We start from the raw sequence: 23,821 nt of genomic DNA on the forward strand, positions 1-23,821 counted from the left end.
ATGGCGGCAGGGTAGCCTTGTGGTTAGAATGTTGAACTAGTAACTGCAAGGTTGCAAGTTCAAACCCCTGAGCTGACAAGGTACAAATATGTCGTTCTGCCCCTGAACAGGCAGTTAACCCACTGTTCCTAGGCTGTCATTGAAAATAAGAATTTGTTCTTAACTGACTTGCCTAGTTAAATAAATAAAAAATAAAAAAAGGTTCTGTACAGCTGTATTCAGACAGCAAAACATTTCTCACCACTTTAGGACACTCCTCCTTCTCTCTCCGATCCTTACATCTTATGGTTCAACAGAAAGAAGGTAACCAGATACTAAACCCTGTTTACTCCCTTAAGGGGATATGACCTCACCTCCTGACCTCAACCCCTCCTTCCCCTTGTCCACAGATGTCCACCTGTCTCCCCTATCTCAACCGTTGCTCTACTCCCTTCGACCCAACACATTCCAAATCTATCTGCCTTCCCACAGAGAACCATTAACTTCTGACACACAACCCAGTCTCTTTCACTCTTCCTATTCCAGGCTTCTTTTCTATCATGCCCCCAAGATGGCATAGCAGTCAGACGTCCTTTGTCCTCGTCTTGTCGTGTCCCGTGTATATACAGTGGGGCAAAAAAGTATTTAGTCAGCCACCAATTTTGCAAGTTCTCTCACTTAAAAAGATGAGAGAGGCCTGTCATTTTCATCATAGGTACACTTCAACTATGACAGACAAAATGAGAAAAAAAATCAAGAAAATCACATTGTAGGATTTGTAATGAATTTATTTGCAAATTATGGTGGAAAATAAGTATTTGGTCACCTACAAACAAGCAAGATTTCTGGCTCTCACAGACCTGTAACTTCTTCTTTAAGAGACTCCTCTGTCCTCTACTCGTTACCTCTATTAATGGCACATGTTTGAACTTGTTATCAGTATAAAAGACACCTGTCCACAACCTCAAACAGTCACACTCCAAACTCCACTATGGCCAAGACCAAAGAGCTGTCAAAGGACACCAGAAACAAAATTGTAGACCTGCACCAGGCTGGGAAGACTGAATCTGCAATAGGTAAGCAGCTTGGTTTGAAGAAATCAACTGTGGGAGCAATTATTAGGAAATGGAAGACATACAAGACCACTGATAATCTCCCTCGATCTGGGGCTCCACGCAAGATCTCACCCCGTGAGGACAAAACGATCACAAGAACGGTGAGCAAAATTCACAGAACCACACGGGGGACCTAGTGAATGACCTGCAGAGAGCTGGGACCAAAGTAACAAAGCCTACCATCAGTAACACACTATGCCGCCAGGGACTCAAATCCTGCAGTGCCAGACGTGTCCCCCTGCTTAAGTCAGTACGTGTCCAGCATTTAGATGATCCAGAAGAAGATTGGGAGAATGTCATATGGTGAGATGAAACCAAAATATAACTTTTTGGTAAAAACTCAACTCGTCGTGTTTGGAGGACAAAGAATGCTGAGTTGCATCCAAAGAACACCATACCTACTGTAGAGCATGGGGGTGGAAACATCATGCTTTGGGGCGGTTCTTCTGCAAAGGGATCAGGACGACTGATCCGTGTAAAGGAAAGAATGAATGGGGCCATGTGTCGTGAGATTTTGAGTGAAAACCTCCTTCCATCAGCAAGGGTATTGAAGATGAAACGTGGTTGGGTCTTTCAGCATGACAATGATCCCAAACACACCGCACGGGCAACGAAGGAGTGGCTTCGTAAGAAGCATTTCAAGGTCCTGGAGTGGCCTAGCCAGTCTACAGATCTCAACCCCATAGAAAATCTTTGGAGGGAGTTGAAAGTCCGTGTTGCCCAGCAACAGCCCCAAAACATCACTGCTCTAGAGGAGATCTACATGGATGAATGGGCCAAAATACCAGCAACAGTGTGTGAAAACCTTGTGAAGACTTACAGAAAACGTTTGACCTCTGTCATTGCCAACAAAGGGTATATAACAAAGTATTGAGATAAACTTTTGTTATTGACCAAATACTTATTTTCCACCACAATTTGCAAATAAATTCATAAAAAATCCTACAATGTGATTTTCAGGATTTTTTTTCTCATTTTGTCTGTCATAGTTGAAGTGTACCTATGATGAAAATTACAGGCCTGTCTCATCTTTTTAAGAGGGAGAACTTACACAATTGGTGGCTGACTAAATACTTTTTTGCCCCACTGTATATACACTGCTCAAAAAAATAAAGGGAACACTATAATAACACATCCTAGATCTGAATGAATTAAATATTTTTATTAAATACCTTTTCTTTACATAGTTGAATGTGCTGACAACAAAATCACACCAAAATGATCAATGGATATCAAATGTATCAACCTATGGAGGTCTAGATTTGGAGTCACACTCAAAATTAAAGTGGAAAACTACACTACAGGCTGATCCAACTTTGATGTAATGTCCTTAAAACAAGTCAAAATGAGGCTCAGTAGTGTGTGTGGCCTCCACGTGCCTGTATGACCTCCCTACAACGCCTGGGCATGCTCCTGATGAGGTGGCGGATGGTCTCCTGAGGGATCTCCTCCCAGACCTGGACTAAAGCATCCGTCAACTCCTGGACAGTCTGTGGTGCAACGTGATGTTGGTGGAGGGAGCGAGACATGGTCCTGTGTAGCTCAGTTGGTAGAGCATGGCGCTTGTAACGCCAGGGTAGTGGGTTCGATCCCCGGGAGCACCCATACGTAGAATGTATGCACACATGACTGTAAGTCGCTTTGGATAAAAGCGTCTGCTAAATGGCATATATTATTATTATTATTATATTACATGATTTCCCAGATGTGCTCAATTGGATTCAGGTCTGGGGAACAGGCGGGCCAGTCCATAGCATCAATGCCTTCCTCTTGCAGGAACTGCTGACACTCCAGCCACATGAGGTCTAGCATTGTCTTGCATTAGGAGGAACCCAGGGCCAACCGCACCAGCATATGGTCTCACAAGGGGTCTGAGGATCTCATCTGGGGCGGCAGTGGGCGCCAGTGGTGAATTTGCCAATCTTGGTGTTCTCTGGCAAATGCCAAACGTCCTGCATGGTGTTGGGCTGTAAGCACAACCCCCACCTGTGGATGTCGGGCCCTCATACCACCCTCATGGGAGTCTGTTTCTGACCGTTTGAGCAAACACATGCACATTTGTGGCCTGCTCGAGGTCATTTTGCAGGGCACTGGCAGTGCTCCTCCTGCTCCTCCTTGCACAAAGGCGGAGGTAGCGGTCCTGCTGCTGGGTTGTTGCCCTCCTACGGCCTCCTCCACGTCTCCTGATGTACTGGCCTGTCTTCTGGTAGCGCCTCCATGCTCTGGACACTACGCTGACAGACACAGCAAACCTTCTTGCCACAGCTTGCATTGATGTGCCATCCTGGATGAGCTGTACTACCTGAGCCACTTGTGTGGGTTGTAGACTCCGTCTCATGCTACCACTAGAGTGAAAGCACCGCCAGCATTCAAAAGTGACCAAAACATCAGCCAGGAAGCATAGGAACTAAGACGTGGTCTGTGGTCACCACCTGCAGAACCACTCCTTTATTGGGGGTGTCTTGCTAATTGCCTATAATTTCCACTTGTTGTCTATTCCATTTGCACAACAGCATGTGAAATTGATTGTCAATCAGTGTTGCTTCCTAAGTGGACAGTTTGATTTCACAGAAGTGTGATTGACTTGGAGTTACATTGTGTTGTTTAAGTGTTTATTTTTTTTGAGCAGTGTATATACATCTTTTCTTCGCACATCTTTTTTTTTCTTTTTCTAAACATCTCAACTTCAAAACACTCTCCTGCAACCCGCCTCACCAATTTAAAAAAATATATATTATATATAAATCTGAAATCCACAATAGAAGCTAGCAAGAAGTTAGCCAGAAGCTAGCCAGAAGCTAGCCAGTTTACTGGCTAACGTTAGTATTCAGCTAACCACGGTTGGTGGTCATCAGCTATCCTTTAGCTCGAAAAGCTAGCACCAGTTTTGTACAACGCGACTCAGACCAGAGCATATCGGCCCTATTTTCTCTCCATATCCCCGGATTTCTACCGCAAGCTCTGGACAATTACACCAAGATCTTGCAGCTAGCTAGCTGCTCTCCGAGTGACTATTGGCTTACGTCGGTTCCGGCTCAAACATCAATTATTCCGGAGCTAGCCAGCTGTAGAGTTCCATCAGCCACTCCTGGGTTACAATCACCTATCCAGACCCATTTTACTGCCGACGTGGAGCCCCACCGGGCCTTCACAGCTGGACTACCGACATTACCTGCCCGAGGGAGTTATCCAACTGGCCCCTCCGTCGCGACGTTACCCGAACTCCCATCTGCAGCCCGCTAATCGTTAGCTGTCTTATCGGCTGCTATCTGAATAGGCCTATCGGAAAAACTTTGGGGTCACTATAACTATATCTATTTTGCCAATTGGATTTGTCCCCTCTACCACACGGAACCCCACTAATCTACCGACGGAAACGCACAAGGTTGCTAAAAACAGACCTCCATCCTCTGCCAGCTTTATACCGATGGCCCGGCTCGCTGTCTGAATCGCCGTGACCCCAACCAACCTCACTACTCACTGGACCCTTATGATCACTCGTCTAAGCATGCCTCTCCTTAATGTCAATATGCCTTGTCCATTGCTGTTCTGGTTAGTGTTTATAGGCTTATTTCACTGTATAGCCTCTAGCCCTGCTCAATATACCTTATCCAACATTTCAGTTCCACCACTCACACATGCGATGGCATCACCTAGTTTCAATTATGTTTCTAGAGACAATATCTCTCTCATCATCACTCAATGCCTAGGTTTACCTCCACTGTACATTATACCTTGAAGCTATTTTATCGCCCCCAGAAACCTCATTTTACTCTCTGTTCCAGACGTTCTAGACGACCAATCCTCATAGCTTTTAGCCGTACCCTTATCCTACTCCTCCTCTGTTCCTCTGGTGATGTAGAGGTGAATCCAGGCCCTGCAGTGCCTAGCTCCACTCCTATTCCCCAGGCGCTCTCTTTTAATGACGTCTGTAACCGTAATAGCCTTGGTTTCTTGCATGTTAACATTAGAAGCCTCCTCCCTAAGTTTGTTTTATTCGGTGCTTTAGCACACTCTGCCAACCCGGATGTTCTAGCCGTGTCTGAATCCTGGCTTAGGAAGACCACCAAAGATTCTGAAATCTCCATCCCTAACTACAACATTTTCAGACAAGATAGAACGACCAAAGGTGGTGGTGTTGAAATCTACTGCAAAGATAGCCTGCAGAGTTCTGTCCTACTATCCAGGTCTGTACCCAAACAATTTGAACTTCTACTTTTAAAAATCCACCTCTCTAAAAACAAGTCTCTCACCGTTTCCGCCTGCTATAGACCACCCTCCGCACCCAGCTGTGTTCTGGACACCATATGTGAACTGATTGCCACCCATCTATCTTCAGAGCTCGTGCTGCTAGGCGACCTAAACTGGAACATGCTTAACACCCCAGCCATCCTACAATCTAAGCTTAATGCCCTCAATCTCACACAAATTATCAATGAACCTACCAGGTACCACCCCAAATCCGTAAACACGGGCACCCTCATATATATCATCCTAACCAACTTGCCCTCTAAATACACCTCTGCTGTTTTCAACCAAGATGTCAGCGATCACTGCCTCATTGCCTGCATCCGTTATGGGTCAGCAGTCAAACAACCTCCACTCATCACTGTCAAAGACTCCCTGAAACACTTCAGTGAGCAGGCCTTAAAAATTGTCCTGGCCCATGTATCCTGGAAGGATATTGACCTCATCCCGTCAGTAGAGGATGCCTGTTTTTTTTAAATGCCTTCCTCACCATCTTAAATAAGCATGCCCCATTCAAGAAAATTAGAAACAGGAAAGATATAGCCCTGGGTTCTCTCCAGACCTGACTGCCCTTAACCAACACAAAAACATCCTATGGCGTTCTGCATTAGCATCGAACAGCCCCCGTGATATGCAACTTTTCAGGGAAGTTAGAAACCAATATACACAGGCAGTTCGAAAAGCCAAGGCTAGCTTTTTCAAGCAGAAATTAGCACTCACTCCAACAGGTATATCTCTCTGGTCACCCCCAAAACCAATTCTTCCATTGGCTGCCTCTCCTTCCAGTTCTCTGCTGCCAATGACTGGAACGAACTACAAAAATCTCTGAAACTGGAAACACTTATCTCCCTCACTAGCTTTAAGCACCAGCTGTCAGAGCAGCTCACAGATTACTGCACCTGTACATAGCCCATCTATAATTTAGCCCAAACAACTACCTCTTCCCCTACTATATTTATTTATTTTGCTCCTTTGCACCCCATTATTTATATTTCTACTTTCATGTAGAATTATAATTTAGTTATGAAATACGTAAACTGATGGAAGGACAGCACAACCAAAGATCTGTAATGTACCTGACGTTGTTATAGAGTGCTTTATCAAAGTTTGGTCTTAAAATTAGGACAACTTGACATTCTCTCTACTCATTAAGTTAATTCATTTTATTTTAGCAAACTCCTTTACACCTTCCCAGGATGGGCAGTAGGAGTCAGTGCTTCAGCAGGTTGGTTGAAGTATATTTATTCTCAAAGCTGAAACTGAATTAATACATATTTTTTTGTTGAGGAATTGTCAGCCATACATATGTTAAACTCCTTTCACATACTGTATAGAATGGTTAAGGTACTGTGTTGCTTCATATATGACAACCCTTGAGGTCCTATATGGAACCAATTTTGGTTCAGTGAAGAAGAACCCCTGGGGGTTCTGATCAAATAACCCTACGAAAGGGGTAGGGTGTTTGACGTTTGAGAGATGTTTGATCAGGTTCAAGTCCGGGCTCTGGCTGGGCCAATCAAGGACATTCAGAGATTTGTCTCGAAGCCACTCCTGCATTGTCTTGGCTTTGTGCTTAGGGTTGTTGTCCTGTTGGAAGGTGAACCTTCGCCCCAGTCTGAGGTCCTGAAGTTTTCATCAAGGATCTCTCTGTATTTTGCTCCCTTCATCATTGCCTCGATCCTGGCGAGTGTCCCGGTCCTTGACCCTGAAAAACATCCCCACAGCATGATGCTGCCACCACCATGCTTCGCTGTAGGGATGGTATTGGCCAGGTGATGAGCGGTGCCTGGTTTCTTCCAGACCTGACTTGTTGCATTCAAGCCAAAGAGTTCGATCTTTGTTTCATCCTACCAGAGAATCTTGTTTCTCATGGTCTTTGAGTCCTTTAGGTGCCTTTTGACAAGCTCCAAGCTGGCTGTCATGGGCATTTTACTGAGGAGTGGCTTCCGTCTGGCCACTCTACCATAAAGGCCTCATTGGTGGTGCTGCAGAGATGGGTTCGCCCATCTCCACAGAGGAACTCTGGAGCTCAGTCAGTGACCATCGGGTTCTTGGTCACCTCCCTGACCAAGGCCCAATTGCTCAGCTCTAGGGAGTCTTGGTGCTCTAGGGAGTCTTGGTTCCAAACTTCTTCCATTGAAGAATGATGGAGGCCACTGTGTTCTTGGGGACCTTCAATGCTGCAGAAAGTTTTTGGTACCCTTCAGCAGATCTGTGCCTCAACACAATCTTGTCTCAGAGCTCTATGGACAATTCCTGCAACTCCAATATCAGGAAGGTGTTCATAATGTTTTGTACACATTGTAATATTTCTGTTTAATCAGAAATGCCCAGCTCATCTCTCTTTAGCAGTCACAACTAGTTACCACAGACACCAAGTCATATACCCCGAATATTTCTCAATTCTCTTCTTAAAATCTGATTTTAACCCTAACCATACTGCTAACCTTATGCCTAACTATAACCATAAATTAAGACCAAAAAGCAAATGTAGTTTTTTAATGCGTTTTTTTAATGATCTAGCCAATTTCTACTTTGTGGCTGTGGTAACTAGTGGAAACCCACTCTTCCTCAACATTTCTCATCAGACCCCAGCTGTAGACGTTGTGGGCGTTGGCCTATCATCGGGTCTGATCATCATCCACAACATCAAGTTTGATGAGTCACTGATGAAGTTCCAGCAAGACTGGGGCCCAGTCTCTTCATTGTCCTTCAGAACAGGTGGCATTACCAGTTGAACGTAGTGGTGTATTTATTATGGTTATAATGATGTGATAACTAGATTGTGTGGCCTCATTTTGTGTAAGTGATGTCACTATTTTGCGTCAATTATTTTAAGAAATCGGTCTTGATATGCTTTAAAAAAATGTTTACTTACCTTGTCACACTGATGTGATTATTTTCTAGATGGCTATCCGGCAATGGTGGCTGGTAGTCCTGTCGGACATATTGGACTGTGGGATCCAGAGGAGAAAAAGCTTGTGTCAGATGAGAGATGTCCACAACACAGCTATCGCTGGACCAACATTCCTCCATGGCGAGCCTCTCCTCATCACCAATGGGGCTGATAACGGCATTCGGGTCAGTGGTACTTAGAGGGCACCAGTGTTACATAGCTGTAAACAATTGTCCTTTTTTCAGTCATGTCTCAATAAACAGTTTTTACCTACAGAGCTTAAAGCTTTTATTAGGACATCACTAGTTGCAAATTCAGCACTGCTAACACAATCCGGTACCAACATACCATAGGGTTATGAAGAATTAATATATTTGACCGTTGAGTTTTGAATGATCAAAGTCCTATTCTGCAGGTGTGGATCTTTGACACGGCGGGAGGAGGAGGCCGTCTACTCAGGAGTCGTCTGGGACACAGCGCCCCGCCCACTAAGGTCCAGCACCACGGCCTGAACGGACATCACATTCTCAGTGCTGGTATGTGTGACTTGTGGCTCAGTTGGTAGAGCATGGTGCTTGCAATGTCAGGGTTGTGGGTTTGATTTCCACTGGGGATCAGTACAGAAAAAAGTATGAAAATATGTGCACTCACTACTTACTGTAAGTCACTCTGGGTAAGAGCATCTGCTAAATATGTGCACTCACTACTTACTGTAAGTCGCTCTGGGTAAGAGCATCTGCTAAATGTGTGCACTCACTACTTACTGTAAGTCGCTCTGGGTAAGAGCATCTGCTAAATGTGTGCACTCACCACTTACTGTAAGTCGCTCTGGGTAAGAGCATCTGCTAAATGTGTGCACTCACCACTTACTGTAAGTCGCTCTGGATAAGAGCATCTGCTAAATGTGTGCACTCACCACTTACTGTAAGTCGCTCTGGATAAGAGCATCTGCTAAATGTGTGCACTCACCACTTACTGTAAGTCGCTCTGGATAAGAGCATCTGCTAAATGTGTGCACTCACCACTTACTGTAAGTCGCTCTGGATAAGAGCATCTGCTAAATGTGTGCACTCACCACTTACTGTAAGTACTGGATAAGCATCTGCTAAATGTGTGCACTCACCACTTACTGTAAGAGCATCTGCTAAATGTGTGCACTCACCACTTACTGTAAGTCGCTCTGGATAAGAGCATCTGCTAAATGTGTGCACTCACCACTTACTGTAAGTCGCTCTGGATAAGAGCATCTGCTAAATGTGTGCACTCACCACTTACTGTATGTCGCTCTGGATAAGAGCATCTGCTAAATGACTCAAATGTAAATGTATCAGGCATCTATGAGTTTCTAATATTGTAAAGTGACTGTTCCACTGGATGTCATAAGGTGAATGCACCAATTTGTAAGTCGCTCTGGATAAGAGCGTCTGCTAAATGACTTAAATGTAAATGTAAATGTAGTAAAATTATTTGATTTCTCCCTAATCCGCTGTACTCTTTCTTTCCATTTTCGCCTCAGGTATGTTTAGCAACAACAGCAAAAAAGTTTAGCAACTTGAATATTTTAAAACTGCTATTACCTTCATGAGATAAAAATACTCAACTGGTCTGTATTTATGTGGAACCTTTTATCATTGAATGTGGTTAATTCTTTGAAAACGTTGACATTTTCTCTGATTCTATGTGTGATGTAGAGAGTGCCCGTCAGAGTGATTGGGACAGTATAGTAGCATGTCACAGAGGGTACCTCATGATGACAACCTGGAACTATCAGAAGGGCAGCATGGGCGCATACAGGCTGGAACCCCAACGCTTCAATAAGAACCGTGCTCTCAACGTCCACGCTACGGTAGCAAAGTACATTGCTGGTCATGTACAGTTTTTTTAGTGTAAAATGAACCCAAATCATTTGATAAAGATCGATCAATAAGACGTCTACCTTTTTAATAGTTTATTACACAGAAACAAACATAATATACATGCTAGTTATGTTGTTAAATGCTGTGTTTTCTCCCCTCAGGCAGTAGGTATCACATGTGATAACTTTGTAGTGGTAGGACTCTAATCTGGACACATTGACATTTACAACATGCAGTCCGGCATGCATAGAGGTCAATATGGAGAAGACAAGGGTAAGTTCCCCCGTAAAGACAATTGCTTGTGTATATTTAGCTCATGATTTCTGATATAGATTCAGCTTAATCTGTCCTATCTCTGACTCTGTAGCTCATAAGAGGCCGGTGTGTGGCGTTTCTGTGGATGGACTTAATCAGCTGATCATCAGTGCCGGAGCTGACAAACTGGTCAAGTTCTGGAAGTTCAAATCTAGGAAGCTGGTCCACTCCATTGACCTTGGCACCTCACCCGCCTCCACACACATGCACCGGGACAGGTAATGGTTAGATAACACCACAGGAGAAAAATAGCACTTATATGACTGCACTGCTTCTAGCTTCAAAGAAAAGTGTAGGATTTGGCAGTCAAGCCCATTTTCTAATTTCCCAGAGTCAGATGAACCCATGGAGACCGTCTTTAACCTGGTAACCTACCTAAATGATTACCGCCCCGTGGCACTCACGTCGGTAGCCATGAAGTGCTTTGAAAGGCTGGTCATGGCTCACATCAACAGCATCATCCCGGAAACTTTAGACCCACTCCAATTTGCATACTGCCCCAACAGATTCACAGATGACGCCATCTCAATCGCACTCCACACTGCCCTTTCTCACCTGGACAAAAGGAACACCTTTGTGAGAATATAGCTCAGCATTCAACACCATAATGTCCACGAAGCTCATCACTAAGCTAAGTACTCTGGGACTAAACACCTCCCTCTGCAACTGAATTCTGGACCTTCTGATGGGCTGCCCCCAGGTGGTAAGAGAATGCAACAACATGTTTGCCACGCTGATCCTTAACACTCTGGCCCCTCGGGTGTGTACTTAGTCCCCTCCTGTATTCCCTGTTCACCCACGACTGAGTGGCCAAACACGACTCCAACACAATCATTAAGTTTGCTGACAACACAGCAGTGGTAGGCCTGATCACTGACAACGATGAGTCGGCCTACAGGAAGGAGATCAGAGAACTGTCAGTGTGGTGCCAGGACAACAACCTCTCCCTCAATGTGAGCAAGACTAAGGAGCTGATCGTGGACTACAGGAAAAGGTGGGCCGAACAGGCCCCCATTAACATAGACGGGGCTGTAGTCGAGCTGGTTGAGAATTTCAAGTTCCTTGGTGTCCACATCACCAATGAACTCTCATGGTCCAAACATACCAAAACAGTCGTGAAGAGGGCACCTTTTCCCCCTCAAGAGACTGAAAAGATTTGGCATGTCGGATGTGACAAATAACATTTTATTTGATTTATGTCTGTGTGTCAAGTATGAAGGAAGTTAGCAGTAGTTTTGCAAGCCTTTGCTAACTAGTGTTAGAGCAATGACTTCTGGTTAGCGTTGGCTCACAAAACTACATCAAACTTCCTTCATAATGGACTCAGAGACAGAAAAATGATATTCATCTGTTGCTGGGGAAGGAGATAAAGGGCTTAATTGACAGCACTATTCCTTTAACTTTATACACTGATTTGTTTCACTTGGTAATTACAAAGCAGTAGACTAGTGTCTGATTGTAGTCTTTTCTTGTCCTGGTATAGTGGTATGCTGGTCATCGCTCTGGATGACTTTACGCTGAATGTTCTGGACGTGGAGACCAAGAGGGTTGTTCGCAAGTTCCCTGGCCATCGAGGACAGGTCAATGACATGGTGAGTCCTTATCTCGATCTCTTTCCCTCTCCCTTTCTCTGTTTAGCACATCTCTCTCAATTTGATCTCACTCTTTCCCTAATATATTTGTTCTTCTTGTCTGATGATACTCGTCAGGCTTTCAGCCCAGATGGGCGCTGGTTGATAGCGGCAGCCATGGACTGTACCATCAGGACATGGGACCTCCCCTCCGGCTGGTATGGCCATTCCTGTCATTTCTGGAGTAGTCTAGCATGTCCCTAACTGGGGGTAGGGGGTTGAGGATAGAGGGTTGAGGGTAGAGGGTTAGGGTTTGTTTCTGGACCGGGCCCTTACACTTAACTGATGTAAAGTGATGTCACCAGCCCTGCCTTCTCATTTCCTCTCCCCACAAACTGAGATCGATGAGATGACCTTTGTCCAAAGATTTCTCAGGCCATCTTTGTTTCACTTCATCATAAATTGAGTGTATCAATTAATGTAATCACTTTCAAATGTTTTCCAGTGGAAACTCCCTCTCAGCCTTCAGTCATTGACTTGATTTCTCTTCTTTTTTTTCTTAGCCTGGTGGACTGCTTCTTGGTAGATTCTGCTGCAGTCAGTCTCACCATGCCACCAACTGGGGACTTTCTGGCCTCCTCCCATGTCGACAGCTTGAGGATATACTTATGGTAAGTCACCACCACATCAAGGAAAGATGGGATGTGGGAGTCAAAATCATTATCAGGTTATGTCATTATTAGGGAACCGGCAGATTTAATGTTCACACTCATATAGGCACTCATCTAATCAGATCTAAACTTATTTTAGCTGCAAACAAGAATTAGTTGATAAAGGAAACATCTTGATTAGGTAAGTATTTTGAACAAATGTGACTCAAATTAGTGTTAATATTGTCAATTTGATATCTCAAAAGATATGTGTTGGAGTACATGCTGTAGCAGTATGAGAAGTTATTGGTAGTATTCAGTAGTACAATTCAGTGTTATTAAAATCAAGTAGGTTAGTAATATTTACTAGTATTCTTGATTATTCCATGATGAGTGACTATTCCATGTTGTGTGTTTCCAGGTCCAACAACATGCTGTGCAGTATGGTATCACTGTGCCCTCTGCCTTCAGACTATGAGCCCACTGTGATCATGCTGCCAGGAACCTGTCCCAACCAAGGTAGCTACTGAACAGCCACTGTGAGCCCATGCAGCACTTACTCTGTACCCAGCACAGGGGCCAGAAAGCCCCCACACCATCTGGACTGGCACATGTAACAGTGGTATCAGCCAATTATTCAAGCATTGATAATGGAAGATATTCAATGTGGAGGAAGTGTGTCCTTGATTTTATAGGTAATTGTAATGGTCCTTTTGACTATATATTGTGGTAGCAGTATTACAAGATGTTATATTTATGCACCAAATGGTTGTTTTATTTAATAGAGTAAGGTTCTTAGGACTCTCTCTCTTCTTTCTGAGTTAACGGAGAGGAGTCTTTATGGAGCTTGGGCTGGAAACTGATTAAGTGATGGCTTGGTGATAAAAAAAAACCTTCAGCTGGCATTGCATAGATCAGATGTGGTGGGTGTCACCGAGATAGCATGTATGAACAGAACAAAGGCCTCAGTATTCCTAATTATCCTGTCATCTGGGAGACAACAGCAGAGGCAGATGACCAGAGGAGGTACCTAAAGTGGCTTATGGTGCCCCCAATCTATATGGGGCGGGGGTTGAACCAGATATGACTGAGCAATCTTGGTATCGGGTATATAAGGAACAGCATGGTCTGTAAAAGGATAGGCTCTCGGCCCAAAAGTCAAGACCGTTGAATCGATATTGAATAAAGATGATCGTTTCAAGAAATGACCAAGGCTCTCTCACTTGAATAGAATGTTCCACCACAATATTTATGGAGGAAAACATTACTGTGCCATAATCAGTGTGCCAAAGTACATTCAAACACAATTTTTGAAATTACCTCTCAAGAACTTGAACAATATTTCATGGCATTTGATGGTATCAGGTTGTATTTTTAGGTTGCATTTTGTTTTTCTACAGATGAAGAGGGAGAGGAAGATGACGATCTCAAGTCTGAGGTGATAGACTGAGTCTCCAGAGCAACTGGACCAGCAGCCGGTCACTCTCTCTCTGCTGCCCGACTCTCGCTGGAAGAACCTGCTCCACCTCGACATCATCAAGGTGAGCATGTCACTGGTGGTTGTCTGTTGAGAAAAACGTGTCACCGACAGGGTATTAAGCCCTGTTTGTCTGTGCGACTCACGGCTGTCTTAGCTTTCTGAGCTAAATCCAAGGCATCGTCTCCTTACACATGCACAATGACAGACAACACGTGTAGCAATTGTTCTGTAATGCCGTTGTCATCTCTTCATAATATATGAGAAGACTCTAAAATCACAATACTGTGTATGGAAATAAAATATTATAACACTGTATAATTTAAGAAAGATTGTTTGCTCTTCATATTACTGTATGTTGAATTTTTTTAAATGGAATATTCGAAATATACAATATACTTGCGGTGAAGCCGCTCAATAACTACATCATACCAGTCATCCAACAGATTCCCATTCAGAGCGACACACAGAAGCATCCAGGGTCAATGCCCTGCTCAAGGGCATGTTGACCGATCTACCACCAGGCCAAAAAACGTGAACCCGATCCCTTCAAGACCCCCCCCCCCCCCCCCACAGTTCCCCAATAGCTGTCCGTTGGACTAGTAACCGGAAGGTTAAAAGTTCAAATCCCTGAGATAATGAGCTAAAGAGATCAAAGGAAAAGACAGAAGAAAACAGCAACAAAAAGAAAATAAAAGTAATAATACATTTATAACAAAGAACATCAAGGGCAATTAAAATCCTAACAGCAATGCCAACTGTATGTTTGTGTGCATGTCTGGCACTATTACATGTATGTGTGTGTTCTTGTATGTGTTTATTTGAATGAGAGTGTGTGTTTATGAGTGCACAAACACCTGCATGGCATCAGCATCAGGCAAACCGGCATTAGTTGTAAAAACACTGCCACTTAGTGTCATTCAAATGTACTTTATTATGTTTTATTTTGACTTAAAATTATTATGTTTAATCTTTGACCATCATTCATCTCTCACACAGCAACTCCACTCCCACTTGTCTCCAATTCCACATAACAACCCTCAGCTTCCTTCAGCCCATCCCATCTATCTCTGCTGGCCACCCTCAGCCCATCCCATCTATCTCTGCTGGTCACCTTCAGCCCATCCCATCTATCTCTACTGGTCACCCTCAGCCCATTCCATCTATCTCTGCTGGTCACCCTCAGCCCATCCCATCTATCTCTGCTGGCCACCCTCAGCCCATCCCATCTATCTCTGCTGGCCACCCTCAGCCCATCCCATCTATCTCTGCTGGCCACCCTCAGCCCATCCCATCTATCTCTGCTGGTCACCCTCAGCCCATCCCATCTATCTCTGCTGGTCACCCTCGGCCCATCCCATCTATCTTTGCTGGTCACCCTCAGCCCATCCCATCTATCTCTGCTGGTCACCCTCAGCCCATCCCATCTATCTCTGCTGGTCACCCTCAGCCCATTCAATCTATCTAATGGAATAGAATCCACAGATTGCGAGTTGAAGATATATACTTTTACTAAGAGTCTTAGTAATTGACTGACCCAATCTCTCCAGATCTCCTGACAGTACTATTTCTAGGGTCGATTTTAGATCAATGCTATGCATTTTCAGCCATTCCTGAACCTGAGACCAGAAACAGGCCACCTGAGGGCAATACCAAAATAAATGGTCTATTGATTCTGTATCCTCACAACAAAATCTGCAGAGCTTCGATGATTTTATGCCCCAAATATTCAACATTTTGTTGGTGGCAAGAATTCTATATAATAATTTTAGCTGAAAAGCACGAAGTCTTGAATCTTGTGTTGTTTTATACATCAACTCATACCATGGAATCGATACATGGAACCATGGAATGGAATCGGTACATCAAAAATCTCTAACCAACTATTTTGCAATCTGTATGGCACAGTTGTCAACATCATGGTCCTCAAATGAAACCGGTATACTTTCCTATTTATGCTATTTTTTATTCCTCCGACAGTTTTGATCCTTTATATTGGGCAGACAGACCTCCCCACGTCTACCTTTGACTCATTCCTCTCTGCCTCCTTCTTTCCACTCCTCTCCTCTTTTGACCTCACCCTCTCACCTTCCCCCCCTACTCACAAGGCAGGCAATACGCTCGACCTCATCTTTACTAGATGCTGTTCTTCCACTAACCTCATTGCAACTCCCCTCCAAGTCTCCGACCACTACCTTGTATCCTTTTCCTTCTCGCTCTCATCCAACACCTCCCACACTGCCCCTACTCGGATGGTATCGCGCCGTCCCAACCTTCGCTCTCTCTCCCCCGCTACTCTCTCCTCTTCCATCCTATCATCTCTTCCCTCTGCTCAAACCTTCTCCAACCTATCTCCTGATTCTGCCTCCTCAACCCTCCTCTCCTCCCTCTCTGCATCCTTTGACTCTCTATGTCCCCTATCCTCCAGGCCGGCTTGGTCCTCCCCTCCCGCTCCGTGGCTCGATGACTCATTGCGAGCTCACAGAACAGGGCTCCGGGCAGCTGAGCGGAAATGGAGGAAAACTCGCCTCCCTGCGGACCTGGCATCCTTTCACTCCCTCCTCTCTACATTTTCCTCCTCTGTCTCTGCTGCTAAAGCCACTTTCTACCACGCTAAATTCCAAGCATCTGCCTCTAACCCTAGGAAGCTCTTTGCCACCTTCTCCTCCCTCCTGAATCCTCCTCCCCCTCCTCCCTCTCTGCAGATGACTTCGTCAACCATTTTGAAAAGAAGGTCGACGACATCCGATCCTCGTTTGCTAAGTCAAACGACACCGCTGGTTCTGCTCACACTGCCCTACCCTGTGCTCTGACCTCTTTCTCCCTCTCTCTCCAGATGAAATCTCGCGTCTTGTGACGGCCGGCCGCCCAACAACCTGCCCGCTTGACCCTATCCCCTCCTCTCTTCTCCAGACCATTTCCGGAGACCTTCTCCCTTACCTCACCTCGCTCATCAACTCATCCCTGACCGCTGGCTACGTCCCTTCCGTCTTCAAGAGAGCGAGAGTTGCACCCCTTCTGAAAAAACCTACACTCGATCCCTCCGATGTCAACAATTACAGACCAGTATCCCTTATTTCTTTTCTCTCCAAAACTCTTGAACGTGCCGTCCTTGGCCAGCTCTCCCGCTATCTCTCTCTGAATGACCTTCTTGATCCAAATCAGTCAGGTTTCAAGACTACTCATTCAACTGAGAAGGCTCTCCTCTGTATCACGGAGGCGCTCCGCACTGCTAAAGCTAACTCTCTCTCCTCTGCTCTCATCCTTCTAGATCTATCGGCTGCCTTCGATACTGTGAACCATCAGATCCTCCTCTCCACCCTCTCAGAGTTGGGCATCTCCGGCGCGGCCCACGCTTGGATTGCGTCCTACCTGACAGGTCGCTCCTACCAGGTGGCGTGGCGAGAATCTGTCTCCTCACCACGCGCTCTCACCACTGGTGTCCCCCAGGGCTCTGTTCTAGGCCCTCTCCTATTCTCGCTATACACCAAGTCACTTGGCTCTGTCATAACCTCACATGGTCTCTCCTATCATTGCTATGCAGACGACACACAATTAATCTTCTCCTTTCCCCCTTCTGATGACCAGGTGGCGAATCGCATCTCTGCATGTCTGGCAGACATATCAGTGTGGATGACGGATCACCACCTCAAGCTGAACCTCGGCAAGACGGAGCTGCTCTTCCTCCCGGGGAAGGACTGCCTGTTCCATGATCTCGCCATCACGGTTGACAACTCCATTGTGTCCTCCTCCCAGAGCGCTAAGAACCTTGGCGTGATCCTGGACAACACCCTGTCGTTCTCAACTAACATCAAGGCGGTGGCCCGTTCCTGTAGGTTCATGCTCTACAACATCCGCAGAGTACGACCCTGCCTCACACAGGAAGCGGCGCAGGTCCTAATCCAGGCACTTGTCATCTCCCGTCTGGATTACTGCAACTCGCTGTTGGCTGGGCTCCCTGCCTGTGCCATTAAACCCCTACAACTCATCCAGAACACCGCAGCCCATCTGGTGTTCAACCTTCCCAAGTTCTCTCACGTCACCCCGCTCCTCCGCTCTCTCCACTGGCTTCCAGTTGAAGCTCGCATCCGCTACAAGACCATGGTGCTTGCCTACGGAGCTGTGAGGGGAACGGCACCTCAGTACCTCCAGGCTCTGATCAGGCCCTACACCCAAACAAGGGCACTGCGTTCATCCACCTCTGGCCTGCTTGCCTCCCTACCACTGAGGAAGTACAGTTCCCGCTCAGCCCAGTCAAAACTGTTCGCTGCTCTGGCCCCCCAATGGTGGAACAAACTCCCTCACGACGCCAGGACAGCGGAGTCAATCACCACTTTCCGGAGACACCTGAAACCCCACCTCTTTAAGGAATACCTAGGATAGGATAGTAATCCTTCTCACCCCCCACCCTTAAAAGATTTAGATGCACTATTGTAAAGTGGCTGTTCCACTGGATGTCATAAGGTGAATGCACCAATTTGTAAGTCGCTCTGGATAAGAGCGTCTGCTAAATGACTAAAATGATGTAAAAATGTACTAACGTTAGCCAGTAAACTGGTTAGCTTCTGGTTAGCTTCAGGCTAGCTTCTGGTTAGCTTCAGGCTAGCTTCTGGTTAGCTTCATGCTAGCTTCTGGTTAGCTTCATGCTAGCTTCTGGTTATCTTCAGGCTAGCTTCTGGTTATCTTCAGGCTAGCTTCTGGTTATCTTCAGGCTAGCTTCTGGTTATCTTCAGGCTAGCTTCTGGTTAGCTTCCGGTTAGCTTCTGGCTAGCTTCTATTGTGGATTTCAGATTTGAGGTAAATAATAGTTTTATCCTAAATTGGTGACGCGGGTTGCAGGAGTGTTTTGAAGTGTTAAATGATTTTGTCTTAGTTAAAAATAAGTTGTCCTCCAGTAAACCTTTATTTAAATTTCCAATATCCCCGTCCACGTGGAAAATCTATAAAAGAGTTATGTGAATGCCAATTAGATGATCCGATCACATTCGGTCTCCTATTAAAACTTTTTTAACCTTTGATGCAAGAGAGAAGGAGACAAAGTAGTCAAGACGACTAGCTTGATTAAGTCTCCATGTATCTCTCACTAGGTCGGGATTTTTGGTCTCCAAATATCCACGATTTCTAATGTGTCCATAATATTTGTGATTTCCTTAAGGGTATGGCAATGATAGTTTGTAGAGTGATTACCTTTACGGTCCATTGAGGTACAACACTGTGTTGTAGTCTCCTACCATCCTACCATAATGATTAGATCATTTGTTGTCTGTAAGTTCAATAAATTGGTATAAATGGTTCAGAAGAAGTGTGGATCAGCCTGGTTTGGACCATAAAGATTAATGAGCCAAATCTCTTTTTTGTCTGCTTTCATATTCCAAAGGATCCACCTTCCTTGAAAATCATTCCTGACTATTTGCACATTCAGATTGAAATGTGTGTTAATTAATATCATTACACCATTTGAGTTCCTTTGTCCATAACAGAAAATTATTTCACCACCTGTAACGGCGTTCGTCTGTTGAAGGAAGAGAGTCGGACCGAAATGCAGCGTGTTGGTTGCTCATGACTTTAATGAATGAAAAATGCGGTACATGAAACAACTGAAAGACAAAAACAACAAACGGAACGTGAAACTAATTACAGCCTATCTGGTGAAACTACACAGAGACAGGTACAATCCCCCACGAAATACAAAGCGAAACTATGGCTCCCTAAATACGGTTCCCAATCAGAGACAACGATAAACACCTGACTCTGATTGAGAATCGCCTCAGGCAGCCAAGCCTAACAACACCCCTAATCAGCCGCGATCCCAAATGATACAAACCCCAATACGAAAACAACATATAAACCCATGTCACACCCTGGCCTACCCAAACATATAACAAAAACACAAAATACAATGACCAAGGCGTGACACCACCCCATTCCTTTTTCCACGCAACTTCATCCAAGGATGTAGAGTGAGTTTCTTGTAAACAGTATATGTTATATTCCTTTTCTTTTAGCCATGTAAAGACTGGTCTTTTTTTTAAATATTCTGGCTGTACTTATTTCACCCCTTACCATAACTAGATACTATTCTCAGTCTAAATTGACCATAATTAGTGCCTGTAAAGTCCCTGCCATCAGAGGTATTATGAAGGTTGAAACTAGAGCTTTCAAATGTCTGATATTTAGCATTCAAGAAATGGGTTCTAGCAATATTTGTTTTATTCCCTTGCCTGTGAGCTAATGCCACATATGTTAGAAAATTGAGACAATATATTATGTGTGTAGCAAATCTGAGTACTGTATGTTATTTGGGTTCAATAATATTTATTTTGTTTACTTTTTCCACAGTCAAAGATTGTGTATTTTGGAGTCCTGGCACAGAAGTTCACTTTCTTCCAACAGCTAGAATCTGCCATACTCCTCAACAAATGTATGTTTGAATCTCACTTAGCTAGCAATTACTCCTAGTAATTGTAAATGTATTTATGTAAAACAAAATAGGGATCACAATGGAAATATTTCCCTGACTTCATTGTGCAGAGTCCTGGTCATGTTTTAGAAAATCTTTATTCAGTGTCTTTATACGTATTTATTTATTTTTTAATGACAAAATCAATCAAACGTCTTGCAAGCCTGAATATCACTTCGCAATCAATTATTCACAGCACCTCTTGCAAGCATACAAATTCCTCTCACCCCAAATCACTTCTAAGGCCATATAAAAACTGAAGAATGTCTTTTAGAATCTCAATACTTGAACCTACTGCTAAATCCGATGTCACGTTAATAGCATGTGTAGTAACTAGGGGATGTTATGGCACAGTTTAACTCTGCTGATACCTCAGGTCAATACAAATACAACGAGTCATAATCCATCCTCATTGTTTCTTCCAGATGATGGCCCTGTGGGGGTGATTAAAGAGATGGGTCCGTCTGGTATTGATGTTGAGCTCCGAGGTCTGGCCCCTGATATGGGTGGAGATGTCTCCGTCTTACAAGACTTTCTGAAGATGGTGGCCAGCATGCTGAACTCCAAGAGGGACTTTGATCTGGCACAGGCCTACCTGGCACTCTTCCTAAATGTAACCACATCAATATTCTAGTCACCAACACTGTAGCTATGTTAATAAGCTGCTCTTATCTGTGTTATAACACTGTTATTATTTAATTGACATGTTGAGTTTTTATTGTTACACATGAGTTCAATGATGTTATTACTCCAGTAATTATAGCAGCTTAATGTTAAATGATGTCAACGATGTCATGAGAGGAAGAGGGAAATCTATTTTCTGTTGCATTGACTGTCACACACTTACATCTGCAACCAGCAGATGGAGTCAGAACATTGGAAATAAATTGAAAAGCGGTACAGAACTGTAAAAAATATATATATATGTGTCAGGATTTGGCCAGGGTTGTTCTGGTTTTTGGTCACTAGATGCCCCCATTGTGCCTTTTGACCTTTTGTTTTCCCTTGATCCCCATTATTATTTGCACCTGTGCCTCGTTTCCCCTGATTGTATTTAAACCCTTTGTTTTCCTCAGTCCTTTGCTCTGTGTTTGTATGTTAGCACCCAGCCCTAGTACTCTGTGAACTCTTGTTGATCCCGGTGGACTCTCTTGTGGAATTCTGTTTTTTGTTCTTGTTTGTTTGTTTTTGAGTATTTTTTGAGGCTTTTTGTGCTATACCTTCCACCTTGTGGATTTACCTTTTTGTCTTGGAGGATTACCTTTGTTCTTGTGGAATTCCTTTTGAGGTTGTGGAGTTACATGTTTTCCTGAAGAACTTCACTTTTTACTTAATTAAATACACCGTCTTAAGTACTGCTGTGTCTGCCTCATCTTCTGGGTTCTGCCAACTATTCGTGGCTCAGTTGGTTAAGTGATTGTTTCTCACTCCGGAGACCCGGGTTCGCAACCGGGTCCTGACATATATATAATGTGATACACAATTCAATCAAAACCAATGACCACATCTCTAGAAGTAAAATAAAAATTAAATGTTTTATTTAGAAAACATGTTTGACTTGATATGTAGTTCTGTTGTTTCACTCTTCAACTAAGCCCAGTTTTGTTGAGTACCTGAATTCAAATTGTATCTTTACAGAACATGAACAATGTGTTTTTGACTTCACAGCACCACAGACACACTTTGTTTCAAAGGTTCATAACGTGTGTATTTCCTGTATGGTTTGTCTTACTTCTGAGTTTCCTTCACAAACTCTTTATAGTTTCTCTCTCTCTCTCTCTCTCTCTCTCTCTCTCTAGCTGCATCTCAGACTGATCACCCAGGAACCAGAGCTCATGGAGGAGGCATCTAGAGTATCTGAGAAACTGGAGGAGATGTGGACATCCATGCAGACACTTTTCAATCAGAGCCTGTGTGTGCTGTCATACACCAAGAGTGCACTGCCTCTCCCAACCAACCCTCGTTCATTTTTATTTTATTTATGTGGTTTTTCACACCGATCTATGTATACATCTCTATAGAGCATTGTGGACTATAGTTTCACACTTGATGCAAGAGGAGTTGGCCACATTTTATATGAAATATTATGTTTATGTGCTCTAATGCTTTTGTAATGGTCTAACAAATATGATGTTTAATGAAACCGTGATTGACCAAAACCTGATGTAACTACCTTTTTAAAATTAGACATGATTGTTATCATTGTATTACTCCAGATTGTTTTCACTTTGTTATTACCCTAATACAATTTGATGTTCATTGGTTCAGCATGAGTTACCACATTTTAAGATGTTCCCTGCTGTCTCGATGGTCCACAGCATAGTAATGAGGATTATACAGAGGACAAAATAGATGTGTACATGTACTGTATTCCATAGACAAATCGGATACATCAATATATTTTCACAGTCCTATTGGGGATTATAGTTTTTGTCTCACAACGACAGAGCAGGTAGTGGATCAAATGGTGTCTGTGTGTCCCCCTCTGTAGCTAGGCTTTGCTGCAGTCCTAGAGGATGACCAGCTATGCATGGTTTGGGCTTGGGACAGAGGGTTAGACATGCCCTTCATTTGAATGTGTTTCGATGGTAAGGAAGATAAAACAGTTAACTATTTTATGTATTACATGACATTTTCCACATTTTGTTTTGTTTTGTGACACTGAACAGTTAATGGAATTATATTTTTTGACATTTTTACAAATTAATACAAAATGAAAAGCTGAAATGTCTTGAGCCAATAAGTGTTCAAGCACTTTGTTATGGCAAGCCGAAATATGTTCAGGAGTAAAAATTTGATTAACAAGTTGCATTGATTGCTCTGTGTGCAATAATGGTACTTTTTAACTGACTACCTCATTTCTATACCCCACACACAATTATCTGAAAGGTCCCTCAGTTGAGCAGTGAATTTTAAACACCGGTTCCACCACAAAGACCAGCAGGGTTTTCCAATGCCTTGCAAGGAAGGGCACCTATTGGCAGATGGGTAAAAACGAAGAAAGCATTCATTAATAATGGCCGGAACAGAGCAAATGGAATGGCATCAAACACCTGGGAACTGTGTTTGATGTATTTGATACCATTCCGCTCCACTCATTACCATGAGCCCATTCTCCCCAATTAAGGTACCACCAAACTCCTGTGGTATCAATACACCCAGTCACTACAAAGATACAGGTGTCCTTCCTAACTCAGTTCCCGGAGAGGAAGGAAACAGCTCAGGAATTTCACGATGACGCCAATGATGACTTT

At 43.9% G+C, this 23,821-nt stretch overlaps 1 pseudogene; it reads left to right on the top strand.

Annotated features, from left to right (window-relative positions):
- Positions 1 to 23,142, top strand: LOC123999846 (annotated as a pseudogene).
- Positions 23,143 to 23,821: the final 679 nt, after the last annotated feature.

Source organism: Oncorhynchus gorbuscha, linkage group LG16 (genome assembly GCF_021184085.1).
Source record: "Oncorhynchus gorbuscha isolate QuinsamMale2020 ecotype Even-year linkage group LG16, OgorEven_v1.0, whole genome shotgun sequence".
In the NCBI taxonomy this organism is placed as follows: Eukaryota; Metazoa; Chordata; class Actinopteri; order Salmoniformes; family Salmonidae; genus Oncorhynchus; species Oncorhynchus gorbuscha.